General features: G+C 47.9%; 1 long non-coding RNA gene and 1 other non-coding gene across 2 annotated transcripts in view; both read right to left on the reverse strand.

Annotated features, from left to right (window-relative positions):
• Positions 1 to 14702, reverse strand: part of LOC144341535 (uncharacterized) — a 138898-nt gene that overhangs the window by 97961 nt on the left and 26235 nt on the right. The window lies entirely within an intron of this gene.
• On the reverse strand, positions 7435 to 7535 carry LOC114679187 (small nucleolar RNA U13). The gene has a single exon (XR_003730861.2). It is a non-coding gene; the product is annotated as a small nucleolar RNA U13 (small nucleolar RNA).

Consider the following 14702-nt stretch of genomic DNA (forward strand, 5'->3'; position numbering starts at 1 on the left):
TCAGGTACCGTGGATGTGCAAGGGATGGACGGAGGGGCTCAGGAGCAGTCCTTCCCCAGGCCGCACAGCACGGAATAGGTATTTGCAAAAGCATTCTCTTCACCAAGTAGCAATAATCCACTTCCAATCCAAAGAAGGCCCTTCCTCAGACCTTCTTACGGCTTCTCCTAAAAAAAATCTCGTTTTTGTAAAGCTCCCAACTACTGAGGCAAGCAAATCCCATTACCCACCAGGTTATTTCCTCACCCTGGTTCTGGGCACCCAGATTCCTGGACCCCACCCCCAGATCAGTGCACCCAGAGAAATGGGATCTGCCTTTTTAAAGCTCCCAGCCAGAGCTGCTGCCCAAGAGCCCTAAGGGAGAAGCAGGCCTGGGCCTTGCCCTGATCCAGCTGCTTTCAATGAGCTCTTCAAGCCCAGAGAGGAAACAAAAACAAACTGGCTTTTGATTTGAAGAATCAAGTTTATATGAAAATCCACCCATCGCAATTAAAACACCATAACCCCAAATGACCCCGACAGCCTTCCAGATAAAGTCCACCTTCTTCTGGCTCCCCACTCCCAGGCCTGTACAGGGGGCCCCTCACCCTGTCTCACCGGCCTTCTCCACTCCACCCAGGGCCCCTTACTCCTCCAGAGCCTTTACTCTTAGGGTCCCCTCAGCTGGGAACAGTTTGGGAGGCCGAGGCAGGAGGATTGCTTGAGCCCAGGAGTTTGAGACCAGACTGAGCAACATGGTGAAACCCTGTCTCTTAAAAGAAAAAAAAAAAAAAAATTAATTAGCTAGGCATGGTGGTGCATGCCTGCAGTCCCAGCTACTCGGGAGGCTGAGGGTAGGAGGATTGCTTGGGCCCTGGAGGTCGAGGCTACAGTGAGCCATGATCATATCACTTGCACTCGAGCCTGGGTGACAAAGTAAGACCCTGTCTCCAAACACAAAAAAAGGTCAGATTTTGCAAAATCTGCAAATGAGAGTCAGACTCAGGTGACCAGAATCAACTTCTTTAGGACTAGATTCTTGGCAGGTGGAGACCTCACCTAAAACCCTTATCCCACTCCCTAAACTCAGGTGGCAGGGGACAAAGACTTGAGGCATGGCAACAGACTGTGACTTTAGAATAAAGGTGGCCAGGGCCGGGCGCGGTGGCTCAAGCCTGTAATCCCAGCACTTTGGGAGGCTGAGACGGGCGGATCACAAGGTCAGGAGATCGAGACCATCCTGGCTAACACGGTGAAACCCCGTCTCTACTAAAAAATACAAAATAAAATTAGCCGGGCGTGGTGGTGGGCATCTGTAGTCCCAGCTACTTGGGAGGCTGAGGCAGGAGAATGGCGTGAACCTGGGAGGCGGAGCTTGCAGTGAGCTGAGATCTGGCCACTGCACTCCAGCCTGGGTGACAGAGCGAGACTCCGTCTCCAAAAAAAAAAAAAAAAAAAAAAAGAATAAAGGTGGCCACAGCCATCGGCGTGACTATGAGCTGCTGGGCATCAGTGCCTCTCTCCTGGCAGCAAACCAGCCCCACGCCAAAGCCTTGGGGCAAATCTCAGAGAACAGGCCGGGCAGAGGGCCCTGGCAGGGGAGTCAGATTAGGTCGTGTCCTGGGGACAGCTACACGCGGCAGTCCTGCCACCCACCCCCTGTGTCTCCACACTTTCCCTGGCGTCTGGGACCTGGAGACTCAGAACATGTTTGCATCTGTCAAGCCCAACAAGTCATTAATTACACCTTGGGGAAAGTCACAGAGCAGGGTGTGGATGGGCAAACACTGTTCAAACATGCTGAGGCAAACCTTGAGATTTGTTTGACGCTGCTGGGGTTATTGTGGTCTCTGTTTTGGTTGACTACAAATCCCAAAACTTTCCAGTGTTCCTTTTGGAAGGTCTTTGAATTGAAAGATTCAAGCCTATACTGCTCTTACATTCCCTGAGGGAGTTCCCTCAGTCACTGTGACCTCACCTATGGTCCTTGAGGCCTGAGGGGTCCTCCACAAGGTCCCTCTCCCAGTCCCCAAGGTGAAAATTCCACCCCCAGAGCTAATGCCAGGGGGTAGGAGCAGGATTAACCTTTTTCACAGCCCTCAGCCTGCTACTGTTCTGACTCAGGATTCTAGGAAGGAGTTTTGGGGTCAGGAGTCTTGTTTGGTTTGTTTGGTTTTAAGATGGAGTTTCACTCTTGTTGCCCAGGCGGGAGTGCAGTGGCGGGATCTTGGCTTACTACAACCTCCACCTCTCAGGTTCAAGCGATTCTCTTGCCTCAGCCTCCCGAGTAGCTGGGATTACAGGCACATGCCACCACTCCCGGTTTTGTATTTTTAGTAGAAATGGCGTTTCATCATGTTAGCCAGGCTGGTCTCGAACTCTTGACCTCAGGTGATCCACCCACCTCGGCCTCCCAAAGTGCAGAGATTACAGGCGTGAGCCACCACGCCCAGCCAGGACTCCTGTTTTACAAGTGGGCTCAGGCTCACAGCAAGCAGGGTCCTATCTAGCTTCAGCTGAGCTCTGAGTTTCTCAAACTGTAGAATCATCTAGGAATCCTGTAAAAGTGCCAGTTTGGACTCAGCAGGTCTGGAGTAGCACCTGAAATTCAGCATTTCCCACATGCTCTCAGGTGACACCCATGCTGCTGGTTCACAGACCACACTTTGAGTAGCAAAGCTCAAGAGTAGCACTGCCCAGCAGAAAGCAGAGCCACATAAGTCATTTTAAAGTGTCTCCTAAACACATCAAAAAGTAATTGTCATAATGTATTTTATTTAACCCAATGTGCCTAAAAGAGTATTATGTCAACATATAATGAATATAAAAAATTACTTACGAGATAGCTCACATTCTTTTCTTGTACTAAGTCTTCAAACTGCAGGGTGGATTTTACCCTTACAGCACATGTCAATCTGAACTAGCCACACTTCCACACTCAGTGGCCACATGTGACTAGTGGCTGCTGTTTTGGACAGTGCAGCTCCAGGGAATGGGAGAAAAGGAAAAGAATATGAGAGGAAAGAAGAAAAATCAAGGAGCCGCCACTGGGTGACCCACCTTGAGACAATACAGAAAGAGCATAGCAATGAGTTCTAGACTCAGCCCTGCCTCAGGAGAGTCAGGTAAAGTCTGGACCTAGCCCTTTCCACCAATAAAATGGGTACAGCAATGCCTGCCCATCACTCGGCCCAAAATCTGGGCAAGACACTATTCCCAGCTTATGGGGCTTGTCAACATTGGATTCTGCAGAGCAGAAAACTAGAGTCTTCAGGCAATAATACCTGGCTCCCCAGGGTGGGGCCTGAGCCCTCCAGAGAGCTCCAACAAGAGAGTCTTGATGTTCACTGTTCACACAGGGTAGGCTGGCAGGGGCTCTACCCCACCCCCAAACCACCCTGAACAATCTGGCCCTATTTAGGAAGGGCACTTTGCTGTCCCTGCGAACTGAGGAAACGCAGGCAGATAGAAGTAGTGCTGCCCATGCATCTCACACTGCCAGAGGAGCTATTTTCAGGTCCTTGCTGCTGAGATCATCTTCACATCCTTTGCTCTTTTCCCTGTGCTTCAAGAGCTGAAGCACCAGAGAGGTCAGTCCTGGTGGGTATTTTGCTCTGGCCACTTCCTGGATCTCTGACGCCCAGTAGGGATTTGGGGGAAGTGAACTTTGTAGAATTCAGGAGCAGGGTGGGGCACGAGGTTTGAACACCAGCCTATACTAGTGAAGCACTGAATGCCACATATAATCTTAGTTACCTACACTTTACAGACATCAAAGCTGTGGCAGGAGGAGGAAAAGGAGCAGGAGGAGAAAGGTAAAGCCAGGCTAGGTGACAACATAACCCAGCAAATCCCTAAGCCAGGACCTGAGCTTTCCAATTCCTGGTCCTGTGATGCTGCTGCACCAGTGGATGCCAGGTGAACCAACTGCCCACCTCTGGCTCCCCTTTGGGGCACCAATGGGCAGAGTGCCTGGTCCAGCCTCCAGGGAGCCACACACACAGCTCAAGGGCCTGGTTCTCTGAGAAAGCAGTGAACCTCCCACCAATGCCCCGGACTCTTCCAGCCCCTGGTCAAGAGGCAGTCTTGTCTCAGTCAAACAACAGAGCCTGAGCCAGGGGTCCTCAGCGCCTGCCTGTCTCATGTCCCTGAAGGAGGTACCCACAAGTCCTCCAAACCCCAGCCAGGAACCAAGCAACCCCAGGCACTGGAGGGAGCTTTTAGGTTAAACAGAGGCAAAAAGAACCTGTGGACTGCTTCCGCACCAGCTGGAAAGGGAAGGTGGGTCTGATGGCCATGCCATCTCCCAGCAATCCCCAGAAGAGGGTCCCAGCAGGAGAGGTCACTGGCCCCTACATCACCCTTGATATGAGGGCACTCACTCATCTTCCTTTGGGCCTTGATGAAGTTAATAAAAATAAGTAATCCCCTACCCTACCCGCTGGAACCACCTCTTGGTCAAGCTCTCCTTGCTCGGTGATACAGTTTGTACTATTTTTTCCCAAGCTGTTTTGTCCCCCAACTGGTCCAAAGGTCTGAGGAAAAGAAACACTCACAGTCGCCCCTCCCCAGCCTAAGACAACTTCATCATGTCAGGTGGGCCCTGGTGCTAGCGGCCTCTTGCTGTCACCTCCACAGTCCTTTGAGCTCCATGGGTCTGACCATGTGTGTCCTCATATCTCATAGCATTCCTCTCGTGGTGCCAGGCCTGCACATGGCAGACCCAGTGCCCCCTGCTTTTCTGCTGGAGGAGGGAAGTGCCAGCAGGGTGACCTCTGCTCATCCTTCAGAGTTCAATTTAGACATCACCTGTTCCAGGAGGCCCTCCCCAGCTGAGCCACGTACCACTCCTCCAAGCTCCCACAGAACCCCATCCGTCCCCATTCCCAAGGGAAACTGGGAGGTAACATGGCATCTTTGTTTGACCAGTGACTAGTATATGCAGTTGGTACTCCAAAAATTCTGGCTCGTGGAATGAGCATGCTTCTTAACAAATCCAGCAAACCATACGGCCTGGGGCACTGACACACACAAATATTCAGACTCAGCAAACACACCCTCCTGAGCCATGACCGCAAATATCCTGCTGAGAGCGCCTTTGAAGTTCAGAGAAATGCTGGGCACAGTTCCTCAGGCCAAGATGGGGACAGCTGAGTGGAGATAGGACCCCTGCCAGTGCCACTGCCTACCCGCTTCCCCCACCCCAAGAAACCTACACAGCACTTTCAGGATGAAAAGCAGCCAACAAAGACAGCAGCTGCCTCCCTCGACAGCCAGACCCCCAGAGATTTTAAATAGAAATAAAATAATCTCACTTCGTCGCCCCAACCACAGATAGGCACAGTCAGGGGAGAACAGCCGGCTAACTGCTTCTTTGAAGAGGCGAAGACTCTTTTACCCAAAAGCTATTTGTCCTCTGTAAATGGGATTTTAGAAACAGTGCTGAAAGGGAGGCTATGGCCGCAAGAGCCTAAGCTTGTATTATACATTAGACAGATATTTAGAAATAAAGCATGATTAAAAGGAAAGCTACAAAAGACAGCCGAGAGCTCCAGACCCTCCGAGGCCTTCATGCAAATGTCTTGCTGCTCCGTCCGTCCCAGAAATCTGGGCCAAACTGTAACCATCTCTTTGATTTTTAAAGAACTGTTGTCACCCCCAGCTTCTTTGAGGGGCTCTGTTCTGTCCCTGGTGGTGGGCTCGGATCTGAGGACAGAAGGGTCTGAGCAGAGACCAGCACTGGTCTGAGCAGAGACCAAACACTGGTGCCAGGGGGCCCCTTGGAGCCGCCATCCCACAGAGGTCTGTGTGCATGCTGACTGACTCCCCTCCGCGGGCTCCCCTGAACATTACCTGGTCCAGGAGGCCTCCCTCATCCATCATAGGGCTAGGTCAGTGTCGCCTTTTCACAACACTCACACACCCTGTGCCACTAGCCTGTGTGTGGCTTCCAGGGAACCCTGCCCTGCTCTGGGCAGTCAGTGAGATTTACTAAAGAATGGTGTGTCCCGCACACACACACTAAGAGGCATGTCAGGAAGGAGGCCAAACCCCAGCCAGTAGACACCTGTGTAGTCAGCCTCACTTGGTCTTGTTAGTTACTGCTGTTATTATTAACAACATTCATCAGTGATGGCTGCAGTTCTAGCCTTTGGCTATTGCCTCCATTTATGCCTAGCGTTCCATTATTGGAATGGTAAGCATGTGGGAGTTACTTATATCCTACTGCTCAAGTTCATCACCAAGGTCTGATTTTTCAAATTCAAAAAATTACAACCTCAGGCATAAATGAGTTAATCACTGTTAAGACCCCCTTAGAACTACCATAGGCTAAACTCTTCTGAGTCTTCCCTTTGCAGAGAAAATGAGCTTACTTCCTGTTGTTTTTTAACTGAAGTCCATACTTTATTCAGATTTTAGTAGTTTTTGCCTGGTGTCCTTTTCTTGCTCCAGGATCTTCTCCAGGACCCCAATTACCCTTAGTTGTCACATCTGCTTAGGCTCCTCTTGGCTGTGAGATTTTTTCTCATACTTTGCTGGGTTTTCATGACCTCAACTGTATTGAAGGGCACTGGTCGGGTGTTTTACAGAATGATCCTGTATCAGAATTTGTCTGATGTTTTCATCATCATTAAACTGGGTTTATGGGTGGAAAACCACAGAGGTGAAGTGCCATTTTCATCATATCATACCTGGAGTACATACTATCAACATGATTTATCATTGTTGATGTCTATATTGGTCACCTGGCTGAAGTAGTGTTTGTCAAATTTCTCTAGATCTTTTAATTGAAATCTTTCCCACCTCTCTGAAGGCCACATCAAAAATCTCCTCCTTCTAGAAGTCACCCCAGATTACACGTGCACACACAGGCACACATCCTCTATTGGCTCCTCTCAGGACTTCGCACACCTCAAAGTATTTCAGATGTCTGTGAACTTTCCAATCTTATTTTGACTGCATGCTCTGTGAAGCAGTGACCTAATGCCCAGCAAGCATCTAGCATACAATGAAAAGTGACCACACATTTAGTGCTCACTGATAGTACCTCATAGGCACTATCTGGCTATAACCCAATGAGGGAAGAAGGTCTCTTGTTATTGCAATTTTACAGATGAAGAAGGATCTTGTACAGCAAGTAACCAGCGGAGCCAGGATCTGGCTGTGTGGCTGTGCAATCGGTTCCTTCTTGGCTCTGCTCCACTCCTTCCCCCGTGGGTAGGTAAGCACTCTCAGCTTATCCTCCACAACTGGTTCAAGGACATGCTGATGTAATGGAGGCAGAAATGGTTGGTGGGCTAAGACTCTGGGGCCTCCAACAGCAGCACCAAGGACGTGAGGCTCCATCCCACCCAGGCTCTGTCCCACTCCCAGCCCTGGCAAATATGGACCACGACACCAGCACACCCACAACCCTATAAATCCTCAAACAACCACAAGCTTTCTTTTTTTTAACGTCAGATGGGTAATATGCTCATGTCATAATGAGGCTTAAAGGAGGCACACTGCACATGAGTATGAAAACTCAATCACCACACTTAGGAAACACAAAGGATCAAGCCTTACCATTTTTGACATCCAGAGACGGGAGGCTGGGCTGTGTACTTGCTAACATGCTGTGTCAGCGAGAAGTTGAATGATGTACGTGGAGCTGGAACATCTCTCATAAATTTTGTTTTATTAAATTTTAAACTTTAATAAAACAATGACACAATTCAAATGGCAGCTCTGGACTTCCTCATCCCCACCACCTACCATCGTGGGTTCTCCAAGAACCCTCCCACTGGCAGAGTCTTCAGAGTGTTCAAGGCTTTCCTATGGTGTTGGCATTGGACTCTGAGCCCTGGACCAGGGAACCAGAAGACAGGGGGCCTAGTGGGAGTAGACGACCTCAGAAGGCCCAGGCGGGCACACAGCTAGATATGACCCAGGCAACCAATATGAGAGGTTTCTGGTCTTCAAGACAGCAGAAAGAGAGAACTGGTATTGTCAGCTCTGATTAAGGATGAGGCTCTCTGTTGATTCCCCAGGGACCCAGATTTCACAGTGGAATTAAGAGCTAGGACCCCAAGTTTCCTAGAGTCAGACAGATGGTAAACCAGGCTCCAGAACAATCACCCACTTCTCTCCAACAGCTACACCAGAATAGCAAATCCTCCCTTCTGTGCCCCTTCTCCTCCATCTTCCTTCAGATTCAAATAAAAGGTAGGGAACAAAGTAATCAGCATCCACTCAGCCAGGATACTACTCCAAACTTCACTTCTCTGAATCATGCCACCACCACTCTGGCTCTGGTCTGGGGAGATCAGATGACTATCCATGTGTCCCCACATCAGCCTCCTTCAGCAAAAAAGGAAGTAAGGAGGTCTCTACCTCTGTGGGCAGGGCATAGCTGAACAAAAGGCAGCAGAAACTTCTGCAGACTTAAACATTCCTGTCTGACAGCTCTGAAGAGAGCAGTGGTTCTCCCAGCACAGTATTTGAGCTCTGAGAATGAACAGACTGCCTCCTCAAGTGGGTCCCTGACCCCCATGTAGGCTAACTTGGAGACACCTCCCAGTAGGGGCCGACAGACACCTCATACAGCTGGGTGCCCCTCTGAGATGAAGCTTCCAGAGGAAGGATCAGACACCAATATTTGCTGTTCTGCAGCCTCCGCTGGTGATACCCAGGCAAACGGGGTCTGGAGTCGACCTCCAGCAAATTCCAACAGACCTGCAGCTGAGGGACCTGACTGTTAGAAGGAAAACTAACAAACAGAAAGGAATAGCGTCAATATCAACAAAAAGGACATCCACACCAAAACCCCATCTGTAGGTCACCAACATCAAAGACCAAAGGTAGATAAAACCACAAATACAGGGAGAAACCAGAGCAGAAAAGCTGAAAATTCTAAAAACCAGAGTGCCATTTCTCCTCCAAAGGATCGCAGCTCCTTGCCAGCAACGGAACAAAGCAGGATGGAGAATGACTTTGACAAGGTGACAGAAGTAGGCTTCAGAAGGTCGGTAATAACAAACTCCTCCGAGCTAAAAGAGGATGTTTGAACCCATCTCAAGGAAGCTAAAAACCTTGAAAAAAGATTAGATGAATGGCCAACTAGAATCAACAGTGTAGAGAAGACCTTAAATGACCTGATGGAGCTGAAAACCATGGCACGAGAACTACGTGACGCATGTACAAGCTTCAGTAGCTGATTCGATCAAGTGGAAGAAAGGGTATCAGTGATTGAAGATCAAATTAATGAAATGAAGCAAGAAGAGACGTTTAGAGAAAAAAGAGTAAAAAGAAATGAACAAAGCCTCCAAGAAATATAGGACTATGTGAAAAGACCAAATCTATGTTTGTTTGGTGTACCTGAAAGTGATGGAGAGAATGGAACCAAGCTGGAAAACACTCTTCAGGATATTATCCAGGAGAACTTCCCCAACCTAGCAAGGCAGGCCAATATTCAAATTCAGGAAATACAGAGAACACCACAAAGATACTCCTCGAGAAGAGCAACCCCAAGACACATAATTGTCAGATTCACCAAAGTTGAAATGAAGGAAAAAATGTTAAGGGCAGCTAGAGAGAAAGGTCGGGTTACCCATAAAAGGAAGCCCATCGGACTAACAGCAGATCTCTTGGCAGAAACCCTACAAGCCAGAAGAGAGTGGGGGTGAATATTCAACATTCTTAAAGAAAGGAATTTTCAACCCAGAATTTCATATCCAGTCAAAGTAAGCTTCATAAGTGAAGGAAAAATAAAATCCTTTACAGAGAAGCAAATGCTAAGAGATTTTGTCACCACCAGGCCTGTCTTACAAGAGCTCCTGAAGGAAGCACTAAACATGGAAAGGAACAACCAGTACCAGCCACTGCAAAAACATGCCAAATTGTAAAGACCATCGATGCTAGGAAGAAACTGCATCAACAGGCAAAATAACCAGCTATCATAATGACAGGATCAAATTCACACATAACAATATTTACCTTAAATGTAAATGGGCCAAATGTCTCAATTAAAAGACACAGACTGGCAAATTGGATAGAGTCAAGACCCATCAATGTGCTGTATTCAGGAGACCCATCTCACATGCAGAGACACATATAGGCTCAAAATAAAGGGATGGAGGAAGATCTACCAAGCAAATGGAAAGCAAAAAAAAAAAAGCGGGGGTTGCAATCCTAGTCTCTGATAAAACAGACTTTAAACCAACAAAGATCAAAAGAGACAAAGAAGGGCATTACATAATGGTAAAGGAAGTAAGGGGGTCTCCTGCACAGGAAGGGCAACGTGGCCCCCCAGTTCGCCTGTGACACAGCAACCAAGGCCCTGCTTCCTCATCCCCAGCCCACTTCTTGCCATTCACTGGATTGCATGCCTTCTAAAATCAGACTTCCTGCAGAAATGCTTTAGGAAAAACATTACAAAACAAACTGGTGACTGCGAGTACAACACTGAGCTTCCTGGAACCTCGCCTGACATGCCCCAGTCCCTCCACCATACACTCATGATGAAACCCCTGGGAGGCCCCCATGGAAGTTCAGCCTACTTAGCTCAGCACCTTTCAAGCATCATTTCCAGCCATCATCACTGTTTTCCAGGCCAGAAATCTTGTTGAAAGAATGGGAGAGAAGAGAGAAAGAGATCTGCTAGCCTCGGAACTAATCCATTGTCATTCTAGCCAAGGGGCCCTCCATCAGCTTTGTAAAGCTTTCACTATGAAGCAGCTTCTAAGTCCAGGCAAAGAAACCAGCCTATGGAATTCCATCAAGGATCCAGGAATCCTTGGAGCTGACACTACAGACCCTCCCCACTGGTGTTGGATTTCAAGGGCCTCCAGGATTGCTGACTGTCCGTGCTGCAGCCGCTGCTTCCCTCACTTCCACACCAGGCCCATTAGGTTTTCTTCAATTCTTAATGCCCTTCAAGGATAAACATGTTTCCTTAAAATGAAGAAATTTTTTCTCCCCCAAAGGTGAGAATGTTTCACACTAGGGAGAAGAATAGGAGAAACAGTTCAATTAGGTTTAAGGCATACGCCCACCAAACCCACTCTTTTGTAATTGAAAGTAATGAAGTTTAATAAAAAACCAGCACAGCCCCTTCAGCGTCAGATTAGATAGCTGTCACTGAAACTCATTTGAGCGCTGTCTTTCAAGGTTCCTTCCGCAGGGCATTGCAATGAGCAAAAGCCAAGGAGAAGGAGGAGAGGTTAATAGTTCTGACTCCCTTCTAATCAACCTCAGCTGGGAGGGGATTCTGGGATTGGATGCCTGCTGCCTGCCAAAGCCCCTCGCCAAGACCTGTGGAGCCCACATCAGGGTTCAGTCTTCACGGTCACTTCATGCATTGACTAGGCTGGGAACACACAAATGTGCACACATACACACACACACACAGAGCAGGCTTGCGGAGGCCAGGCCACAGCGCCCATCCCTGCCAGCACCCTCTCTCACCCAGCAAGGGTCCTTCGATCAACTGCCAAGGAGCCCAGGGTCATCAACCCACCAGCAGAATGCTCACTCTGGCCAGGGGCATTTTCAAGAGAAAGATTCATAGATTCACTCCTTGAACTCCGACCCTCTTCTCCTAAATGTCGTGGGGCCTAGTCACCAAAGCACAACTAAACGGAATCATCGAGCACCTTTCACCCAGAACTACTCCCCGTGACTTCCCTAGTCTTCTCTTCCATGTTCTTATTACAAAAGTAATAGATGTTCATTACAGAAAATTCAAAAAATACAGAAAAGTCATAAGAAGAAAATGAGAATCTCTCATAATATCACCACTCAGAAATCACATTAACATTTTGGTTTATAGTCTTCCACACATTTTTGTGTGCATATGAAGACAGGTTTTTGGTTTTGTGGGGTGTTTTTTCTAAAGCAAAAATGGGATCCGAACATTGGCTTCCTTATCTCTATTCCTATCAAAGTGTATTCTCTCTCACACAGACTCAGAATCTATGACTCCCGCTCCCCCAAAACCCACTTCTGGGCACTCACCGAGCTTGTGGCACCTCCTTCATTTGTCCCTTTATGTGCATTCTCACTGCTTTGTGGCTGCATTCAGATCCCCCAGTGCCCTAATACCAGGCTCTCATTACCCTCCTCGCTGGTCTGACCTCCTAGCCTAGGAGGAGGGAGAGGTTAATTGGTTTTGCCCACCATCTGTCTGTGTTGTAAACACATCTGAGCAGAGTTCACAATCAACGCCCTCTCCAAGGAACGGATTGTGTCAATCCCAGAGATTGGTCAGATGATGGTACATTCCAACCACGGAATACTACGCAGCCATGCATAAATGGTGCAGTGGGACAATGTTTAAGACTTGGAGAAACGTTAGAAAGCAGCATACACAACAATATTTACAGTAAAATCTCAATCTTGTTCAAAATTGTGTACATTTGTAAATACATACATATACCTATAATAATGAAGTGATGTGCACTAAAAAATTAATACTAATCAGCAGATTATTGAAAATTTCTTCATTGTGCTTCCCTGGATCTTCCAACATTTATATATTGAACATTTCTGCTTTGGGAAGTTTTTATTTTTAAAAACGTAAAAGCTTGGGAGGATTTAAAGAAAAAGCTGCTTAGAGCAATGGTTCTCAGATTTTATCCGCATCAGAATCACCTGGAGGATTCATTAAAACACAGATTGCTGGGCCCCATGCCTGGAGTTTCTAACTCAGTGGGTCTGGGTAGGAAAGCCTGAAAATTTGCATGTCTAACACGTTCCAGGCGGGGCTGATGCGGCTGGTCCAGATCCTTTGAAAACCACTGTCCTAGAAGCTCCCAGCAGATGGCATTTAGGAAGAAGGCAATACCACCATGTTGAATCAATGATGGGGAAATACCTCCTCACTCCTGCAGGAAGACATCAATCTTCTAGGGATGCCTGAGCTTTGTCCCACGTAGACAATGCACAATAGACACCACTTGTGTCCCTGAATTGTGTCCAGAGGACACTGATGGCCTCTCCTTTTCCCAGAATGGGCCCTTCAAGACCCATTCACCTTGAACTTTTTTGGACACTGCTCTGTCCTGCCACTGTGCCCTGGGGTCCAAAGAGATGCTACAGGAGAGATGAAGGGCAGGTCAAGGAAGCTGCCAAGCTGTGAGCTTCTAAGGACCCAGAAAAGCCCCACACAGAAATAGCCAAACACAGAAAACAGATGTCAGCGCACACTCCTCCCCATCAGGGAAGGACTCCTCCTCCTGTGGCCCCCATGTTGCCAGAACACTCTTCCTTAAATAGCAAACTCTCCTGAGCCCATGCCTTCATTCCTTACTTTCAATTATCTGTCTTGTGTCTGGCTCGTCATCCTATCTAGCCGGACAGAGAAGAAACCAATTATAGCAGTGCAGGGAGGCCCATCCTAGGACCGAGGTACACATGAGGGCCATCGGCACACCAAGGAGGGCCATTCAAATGGTCTGAGGACAGCAAAAGTGTTTAAATAACATTGGCTTAACAAAGCAAGACAGCAAAATGGTTAAGAAGGTGGGCTCTGAGCTCACCCAGGACTGGATTCAAACCCCAGCTCTATCTTTTACTAGCTTAACCTCTCTGGACTACAGTTATCCCACCTGTAAAGTGGGTGGCTAAGCAGTTTCTAAGATGATCCCCAATGATCTCTGCCTGCTGTATTCACACCCCAGTGGAAACCCCGCCCCTTGAGTTGAGTGTGGCTGAATCTAGCCACTGGTTTCTAATAAATAGAGTATGGTAGAAATGATAGAATGTCACTCTTTTATTTTCTTTTGAGACCGGGTCTTGCTGTTGCCTAGGCTGGAGCAGTGGCATGATCATAGCTCACTGCAGCCTCCAGCTCCTGGGTTCAAGCCATCCTCCTGCCTCAGCCTCCTGAGTAACTAGCACTACAGACATATGCCACCACACCCAGGTAATTTTTTATTTTTATACTTTTAGAGAGACAGGGTCTCACAATGTTGTTCAGGCCTCAAGCAATCCTCCCACCACGGCCTCCCAAAGCACTGGGATTACAGGCTTGCATCACTGTGCCTGGCCAGGATGTCACTTCTGAAATTGAGGGCTGTGGCTTTCACTTTGCATTCTTCCACTCTCATTCTCTTTCTCTTTCTCATCATTTGCTCTGGGGGAAACAAGCTGCCAGGCTGTGAGCAGCCTACTGGAGAAGCCCATGTGACAGACTGAACCGAAGCTTCCGGCCAACAGCCAAACCTGAGTTAGGAAGTGGGCCCTCCCCTAGTCAAGCTCTTAGGTGACTACAGCCCCAATTGACACATTGACAGCAGTCTCATGAAAGACTCTGAGCCAGAACCACCCAGCTAAGCTTCTCTTGGATTCCTAACCCACAGAAACTGAGAGATAATACATGTGTGTTGTCTTGAGCTGTTATTTGTTACACAGCAGTAGATAACTAATACAGTATAGATAGTAGTGGTATCTGACTGCAGGGTCATAGTAAGGAGTGAATAGGAAGTGCAGATAGAGCTCCTAGCACAGAGCATGGCACATAGTTAGTTCTTACAAATATTATTAATTACAATAGAGAATATCTGCTTCCCACAAGTGCCCCTAAAGGAGCGAGTCTGGTGGTATCATTGTGGGCACATAGCAAGCTGCAGGTAGAGAGTCAAGGGTACATGGATCCTTTCCCACTGCAGCTGTAACAAATCACCAAAAATGTACTGGCTTAAAATGATACAAATGTATTACTTTATAGTTTATAGCTGGGGAGG

Source organism: Macaca mulatta, chromosome 6 (genome assembly GCF_049350105.2).
Source record: "Macaca mulatta isolate MMU2019108-1 chromosome 6, T2T-MMU8v2.0, whole genome shotgun sequence".
NCBI lineage: Eukaryota > Metazoa > Chordata > Mammalia > Primates > Cercopithecidae > Macaca > Macaca mulatta.